Source organism: Atta colombica, unplaced genomic scaffold (assembly GCF_001594045.1).
Source record: "Atta colombica isolate Treedump-2 unplaced genomic scaffold, Acol1.0 scaffold72, whole genome shotgun sequence".
In the NCBI taxonomy this organism is placed as follows: Eukaryota; Metazoa; Arthropoda; class Insecta; order Hymenoptera; family Formicidae; genus Atta; species Atta colombica.
In genome coordinates this window covers 113,515-122,363 of record NW_017259564.1, presented here as the reverse complement: position 1 = coordinate 122,363, position 8,849 = coordinate 113,515, and positions in this window count along the sequence as shown.

The window sequence follows — 8,849 nt, the reverse complement described above, 5'->3', positions numbered from 1 at the left end:
TATAAAATTATATTAATCATATAATTAATCATATAAAAAGTTGACATATTTCCCTGATGAAAAAGTTTGCTGAAAACTGAAATTATTCTATGTTTTGAAATATTTCAGTGAAATTGTTGAAAATTTGCTGAAAGTGGATTTTTCAGCTAACATATTGAAAAATCACTAAAATCCAACTGAAATTTTTCTGAAATTTTCTAAAATTTCTCTGAAATTTTGCTGAAATTTTTCTGAAATGACTTTTTCGAAAATGAATTTTTCAGCTAAAAATCGCTGAAATTAAACTGAAATTTTGTTGAAAAGTGTTCCAAAACGTGGAATAATTTCAGCAACATTTTTTCACCAGGGTTTATAAACAATTATATATCATTATATATAAAATATGCCCATATATATAACATTTTTTTCCGAGAATCATTGTGCAAATTACAAAAGTAAATACGATTATAGCATCCATCTAGACATAGAGTTTACATAAATTTTATATTACGTATCTAATATTATACATACATTTAGTTACAATATTAACGCGTTGCATAATTTATACATGTATAGAATTTTACAAAAAAGTTTTAATTTTAAGATAACTGAAAATTTAATAAATTTAATAAATTTGAAATTAATTTGATTTATTTTCATATTCGATAATTGGAACGATAATTGGATAACGGGATTCTGATAATTAAATAAAACTTAAAATTAATTAAAAATTTTATTCAATTTTTAATCCCTCATTTCCAATTATCAAGTGTGTATGATGTGTATATTACATGTATTCCTATCTACATTATTTCGTAAATGTATAATAATATCGTAAATATATAGGATCTTTGAATAGGGATCTTTGAATAGACGCTCGAAATTTGTTAGATCATAGTAGCCATGTTGTTAAAGTGACATCTGTCAAATTTGTTGTGAATTGTTTAGTGTATGACAAATCACCATGGAAGGTCACGTTGAACAACGTGTGCAAATTATAAAATTTTATTATCAAAATCAGTGCTTCATTAGAGAAACATTCCGCGCATTACGTGATTTTTTTATTTTCGCCACAACTGTCCTGCCGACTATTCGACGTTTGATGGCCAAATTCGTGTCAACCGGTTCGATAAATAATCAGCCAACACCAGTACATCGCCGAAACGCAATGTCTGCTGAAAACATCGCTGCTGTGCGTGAGAGTGTACGGGAAAACCCGAGACGATCAATTTCTCGTCGTTCACAAGAACTTGACCTTTCTGCGACTTCAACTTGGCGAATTTTGCATCGGGACTTGAGTCTGCACCCTTATAAAATTCAACTGACCCAAGAACTCAAGGTAAACGATCATAGACAACGCCGAGTGTTCGCTGATTGGGTTCTGGAAGCAGTTGGAAGTTAACTCAAATTTCGTCAAACAAATCATCTTTAGCGAGGCCCATTTTTGAATGAATGGATATGTGAACAAGCAAAATTGTCGAAATTGTTTGGGACCATACCAATCCAGAGATACACCAGCTCCAAATGCGAGAAAGTCACTATTTGGTGCGGATTTTGGTCTGGCGGAATCATTGATCCGTACTTCTTCCAAAACGAAGCGGGCGTTGCCGTAACCGTCAAAAGTGAGCGCTACAGGTCGATGATAAGCAACTTCTTGTGGCCTAAAATGGATGATATGGATACCGATAACATCCAATGATTCCAACAGGATGGCGGTACGTGCCACACATCGCATGCCACGATGGACATTCTGTACGAGCGATTTGAGGGCATGGTTATCTCGCGCGGCGGCGACGTGAACTGGCCACCGAGATCGTGCGATTTAACGCCTTTCGACTTCTTCCTTTGGGGCTATCTTAAATCGCAGGTCTATACGAATAAACTGCAAACAATTGATGCTCTCAAAGTCAACATAACAAACGCCATCCAGCAAATTCAGCCAGATTTATGCGAAAAAGTCATCGAAAATTGGATCGTCCGAATATGTGTCACCAAACGAAGCCGCGGCGGACATTTGAGTGACATTATATTCCATACTTAATGCCATAAAATATTCTTTCAAATAAAAAAAAATTGAGTGGATATCTCACACAACTTGTTTTATTTACATTTAAAAATCGAGCCTTTATAATATAAATGACCTTTTATAATATACATTAATGGCTGCGTTCACAGAAAATAGAATTTTCGATTGTAAAATTTTTCAATTCAATTGATTCTGCTTAATCAATTGATTTCTGCTGGATTTAAATGTACAAATCACATAGAAGAATTTTACAACAGTTGCAAAGCTACTTTCTCTGTTGAACACAGGTAATGTCTAACCATATATCTTATCGTGTATTAATAAACTCAGTGGGATAACTTAATCGCGATCACAGAGGAAAAGTCCCTATTATAAGATACCGAGTTCATTTTGGGTAAATGCTAGAAATCTATAGGCAGAATTAAAAAAATATATAAGTATTTTGAAGGGAATTTAGTAAGCTTTAAGATAATGTTATGTAAAATTTAATTCAAATTTCATTTTTTTTATAAATTAAAGAAATATAAAAAGTGAGCAGATCGTCAAAAAATTATGCTCCTAGTACGAGAAATCGATAATAAAACGCAAAGTCATCAGTATTGCAATTAAAAATATTTTATTTAATGTTTCTAAAATACAAATAAACGCAATCAGTGCGCGTACAAAATGAGTATGCATTGTACTTAGCTGACTCGTCTTCAGGTAGTTGAAACCAAGCATCGCAGAAACAGACACTCGATGTTTATTCCGATTGTCCTTTTTATTATTGTACAATAACATTTATACTTTAGCAACGATTTTCACTATAACATGGAAGCAAAAGTTATTTATATTAAAAATACTCTTAATATCCTTAAAATATTATGATTTCCACGCCTTACAATCATCATTTTACGATCATCAAATCTAACTTTTGTAAACAATTAAACAATTCAATATATCACGTATTTTTCTATTAGTACGATCTTACTTTACCACATAAAGAATTTATTGCCAAATATTTACTTATTAAATAATAAACAAGATTTAAAAGCTCATCTCAAAGAAACTTGAAAACATCCAAATTCTAAAATCTTTTTTTGCAACGATTACAGGCGTGATCTAATAATAAATTTTCCACTAAACAGTTTTCAATCTAAGAACAATAAATAAATGGAATCAATAGATAACGTTAGTTTAGTGGAAACGCCGCTATCTCCATCATATTAGGCACCTATCTCATTAATAAGGAGTTTTTCTCTACTAATAATAAATAATAAATAAGTAATAATATAATTAAAACAAGCTCTTCTAATCTTTAAAATACAAACAAAATTAATAAATAATAGGACTAATAAAAGTCAGCGCGGATAATAAAGCGCAAGTTTTATAAATTTTTTTTAATGTACCAAACTTGCGTTTGATTATCCGCATTGTCTCTCGTTAGCCTTGTTGTTTATTGATTTTTTTTTGTATTTTAAATAACTCTCAAAAAACTAAGAACTTGCAATTTGCGAGCAAATTACCCTCTCGAATATTCAGTTCACCTTTTACAAACTTAGATTGGTGTCACACACCAACCTCTCAATGAGCAGAATGTCTAAAATCGACGCATATAAATTAAAATAATTTTAAAAATTCTTTAAGAAATATTTTTTAAATATTTCATAAAGAATTCTGAAAAATATCTTAAAGTTGACTTATGCGTCAATTTTGGACATTCTGCTCATTAGGCTCGTAGAGATTCTTTTCTTTCTTTTGGCCAGATTGAACTCACCTTTCGTTGCTCCCGACCAACATTCTGACTTCATAAGTCAAAAATCGACAATAAAGAGAAGTAGTTCCTTTTCGCTGGCTGCCGATTAATATCATCGGCAATAAGTGTAAGACTTTATGCTTTTGTATAATGCGCGAAACACGAACGCGTCGCGAAGAGGCCATCATATTAATAAAATAGATTAAATATTAACATAAACAATTATCATTAATAATAATAATAACAATTCTATTAATATAAAATAAATTTCGCGTTTATTCAAAATCAAAAATATAAATATTCGATTAAATATAAACTTAAATTTAAAAAATCTTTATGTCAATAACGTTTTTACTTCTAGAGTCTCAAATATTATGAAACTAAATTAAATTACTTAATGTAAATTTTAATATAATCAAAAAGACTTATTATATTTATTATAAAAAATAAATGACTGAAAATTACTAAATTGATTATCATCCGATAAAAGGTCCATGTACATATTTTTAACGATTCGAACAATTCATTGCTGAATTTCATCTCAAAACAGAGATGAGAAATTAAGATGACTGATATAAGATCCGAAAGGGATAATTTTCTCTCAATTCAATAAATATATCTCTATCGTATTTTGTATTAGGTGTACAATTTTGCTTCCGCCGTTTTTTTTCGAGGCTTTATTGTAAAAAACTGGTTATACATTTTTATGATTCAAAGTATTGTCCATCGCTGGCCACTACTTTCTCCCATCTTTCGGCTAGCGTACGAATCCCGCGTCGAAAAAAACTGGTCATCTTTTGAGGTTATCCACGAATTGATCCAATTTTTTACTTCTTCATAAGACCGGAAGTGCTGGTCAGCCAAGCCGTGTGCCATTGATCGAAACAAGTGATAGTCAGAGAGAACAACGTCTGGAGAATACGGCGGGTGGGGTAGGACTTCCCATTTCAACGTTTCCAAGTATGACCACTTTCGCAACATGGGGTCGAGCATTGTCATGCTGCAAAATCACTTTATCATGTCTCTCGTTGTATTACAGCCGTTTGTCTTTCAATGCTCGGCTCAAACGCATCAATTGCGTTCGATACCGATCTGTGATTGCTTCAGTCGGTTTTAATAGTTCATAATACACTACGCCGAGCTGGTCTCACCAAATACAGAGAATGACCTTGGAGCCGTGAATATTCGGTTTGGCCGTCGACGTGGAAGCATGGCCGGGAACTCCCCATAATTTTCTGCGCTTGGGATTATCGTAATGAACCCATTTTTCGTCCCCAGTCACAATGCGATGAAATCTCTTCCGTCTTTCCTTTCCTTTCAAGCAGCTGTTCACAAGCAAACAAACGCCGTTCAACATCTCTCGGCTTCAATTCGTACGGCACCCAATTTCCTTGCTTCTGAATCATTCCCATGGCTTTGAGGCGTTTTGAAATGATTTGTTGAATCACTCCCAATGATCGTGCCAATTCTTCTTGATTTTGACACGAGTTTTACTCAAGTAACTCCAATTCTACATCTTCGAAAATCTTCTCTCTTCCATCGCTATGCCGGTCTTCGACGTCAAAATCACCATTCTTGAAGTGTTGAAACCACTCACGACACGTTCTTTCACTAATAGCGGCCTCATCATAAGTATTTGAGAGCATTCGATGAGCCTCAGCCGCAGATTTCTTCATATTGAAGCAAAAAATTAAAACCTCCTGCAAACGACGAGAATTTGGAATTTCGTAAACTGACATTTTCAATCGAGAATAACTTTATGATGCAGACCCAAATCGAAACTAATGTTTCTATGGAGTTATGTGGACAGATGCCCAAGTTTATTGTATGACGTCTATGATCTATTTATTTCGACCACCACTTACCGCTAAAGCCATCTATAGGAAAACGGCGGAAGCAAAGTTGTACATTTAATATATCAATTTATTAAAATTATTGGATATATTGTATGTATAGCATTCCATACATCCATTACCTTAAAATGGATAAGTAATAACAGATTGGGAATAACTTAATCCTGGATTTTTCTTTATTATATCGAATTTATTGTGCATGCATTGTTAAATTTATAATGTCATTACAATCCACTCAATAAAAAGTTTTTCATACATAAAAGTTTTTCATATGAATATGTATAAATTTACATAAATATCGATAAATATGTATAATCATATATGAAATATCCATATATGTTCATACTTCTTTCTCTTTTTTAAAATTACTTTTTAGCGTGATAGAAATAATAATAGTAATGTGAAAACATTAAAAATAATAATGCAATCAATTAACTTTAAGAAACGAACGTCAAACTCACGTCTGCAATTCGTTATCATTGCGAAATAAATTCAGAGCTGATAAAAGGATTGAATCTTTTATTTATAGATGATGTTTGTGAGATATGATTAGAGTCAATGAAATGGGCTAGAGATTAATAAAAAAGAGAAACGTTTCTTTTATTATCAATAAATAGTTTCAAAAATATGTTTAATTTTTAAACGGATCGTATAACGGAAGGTACACAAAAACAAAAAATTAATTAAATTATTAAACTATATTAATTGTGAAAGGGAATTGCGTTATTTGCATATTCATATTAACATTGCTTTTTTATAACGTATAATATTGTTTGTACAGACAAATAGCCGTGTCGCGTGCTGTTCTTTTTTACATTTCTTTTTAAAGCATATAATAATCTATTAGAACTCCTTTAGAACACTCCTTAGCTTTAGCAATTTTACATAATTCGCAGCAAGTGCTAGATATAATACAAAATGTTGTATTTTATAAATATTCATATAATACGATTACTAATATGATTAATTATTCATAAAGTACAACGTTTCGTATTATATTTGGCATTCGTGATAAGATTTCAAAAAAATAATATGAAAAAGAATCGCACACGATACTATCTGCTTGTACGAATCTCGGTAAGACTGCACGATAACTACGCGTAAATGTAAACATGACGCGCCGTTCCGTGCCACGCCGTGCCATCCCCTCAAGATCGCGCGCCAACTGTAACTAACTGCTGAAATATTAATGCATATTATGAAGTAAAATAATATATTTTTTACATTTTTAATGTTCTCCAATTAAGAAACAATTTCTTATATGTGTCTGATTTCAGTGGCATGAGCCATTTAATACGGTATTATAATTATATTGTGATACCAAGGATTTTTTATGTTTATTTTATAATTTTAAATATTTCGTATCAATTACAATGTGATAAAAGGTAAGAAATAAAAAGAGATTTTTACTAGCGTGGTTTTTCTTACTAATTGCTCACGTGAAGTGCTTTTGACATCTCAATATTATATCTCAATTTTTATTGCTCTTTTTTGTGATTTATAATTAAATAAAAATGAATAATATATCATACATCCTTTAAATTAAGATAAATGAAAAAATTTATTTTAAATTATGAAATAATTTCAATTAAATAGAATAATACGTATAAATAGCATACACATGCATTTAGAGATATGTAATTTAAATATAATTTATCTATTACTTTTCCCGCATCATAAGAATGCGGAGTAACACGAAAATGACAAGATTACGATTCAAAGTGATAAAAAGCCACAATTTGAAATATTTAACAATAAGAATCTCATTTTTATACCATACATGTAAAAATACATGAAATATCTAAAATATTCGTGAGCTGTATATGTGCGTAATAAATCTAAGAAATAAAAACCGCGCAGTATAAAATCTATTAGAACACTCCTTTAGAACACTCCTTAGCTTTAGCAATTTTACGTAATTCGCATTCGTAGGTATTTTCATTAATTAATACGACACCCAAAGCAACCCATAAAACACGTCCATCTCCCTCTGAGATCGCCGAGCGAATGTCGAAGTGATGACGCAGTCAATCACGACGAGTCAACGCGCCGCGCGACACGCTCCCCCCTCTTCGCTGTTCGTCATTCAAACCAACTGTCACGTATGAAAAATATTCACAGTTTATTTAATTATTCGTATTTTACATGATTTTAACAAACGAGTATTGCCGCACATTTCACGTTGTGTTTTGTGGCATCTCTGGTATATAATTCTATATTACTTGTATGGTTCTTTTAAATATAATTAGTAATTATTCGCGTGAAATATTTTATATTTTTTTATTTTAAATAATTCGTAGCATATGTAAGTTTAAAAAATTTCTGATACACAGAATAATTTGCAGTAATAATAATGTCTTAAATTAATTTATTAACTAAAAAATTAAGTAATGACAAGATATATTTAGTACTTTTAGCCAAAGCTGTATTTAGCACAAATATTATTTCATAATATTAAGAAAATTTTCATGTATCTTTATATAGAACATACCTATATAGAATTTTATCAACCTAATTTAAGTATGAATTATTAAAAAGAATAATGAAAATTGAGACATAATGCTAGAATGTCAAAAATATCCCACATGAATAATTACTAATTACGATGGCACTGATAGTACCGCAGCCAATATGGTGGTAAGATTCTAATCCAGCTAGCAATCCAGTAAGAAAACAAGCATCGTCTGCATAAGTTTAAAAGCCATTGGTCTCGTAGATGTTGCAAGTCACAAGCTTGTTGCTTCAGCCAATCCGATACTTTAATTTTAAAATCGCATGATGTTTACGATGCTTCCGACGTTACGATACGACCAATGCAGAATGGCTTTAAAACGGTTCTACATTAGTTGCAAGCTGATCGCAAGTTTGTTGTGACAGCCAATCTGAATCTTGTATTTTATACGCTGAATCGTTAATTTTAAAATACAAGCTTCAGATTGGCTGTCGCAACTAATTTACAATCAGTTTGTAACTAATATAGAACTAATGTAGAACTGGCTTAAGACACAGTGGTCTAGTTTTTACTGAGGGTTTAATCCAGATCAGAGGATCGATTCTATATCTTGAAATGAGATGAAAATTATAAAAATGAGTGAATTTACTAGAATACTGATTATTTCATTGGTCAACACCTAGTAAATCTGCTTGCTTTTGTAATTTTCATCTTGTTTGAAGATACAGAATCGACTCCCAGAATGTAAGAACCAATCAACATGCGCATGCTTTAACATGCTCCTATTTCCTCCAATCGTAACTC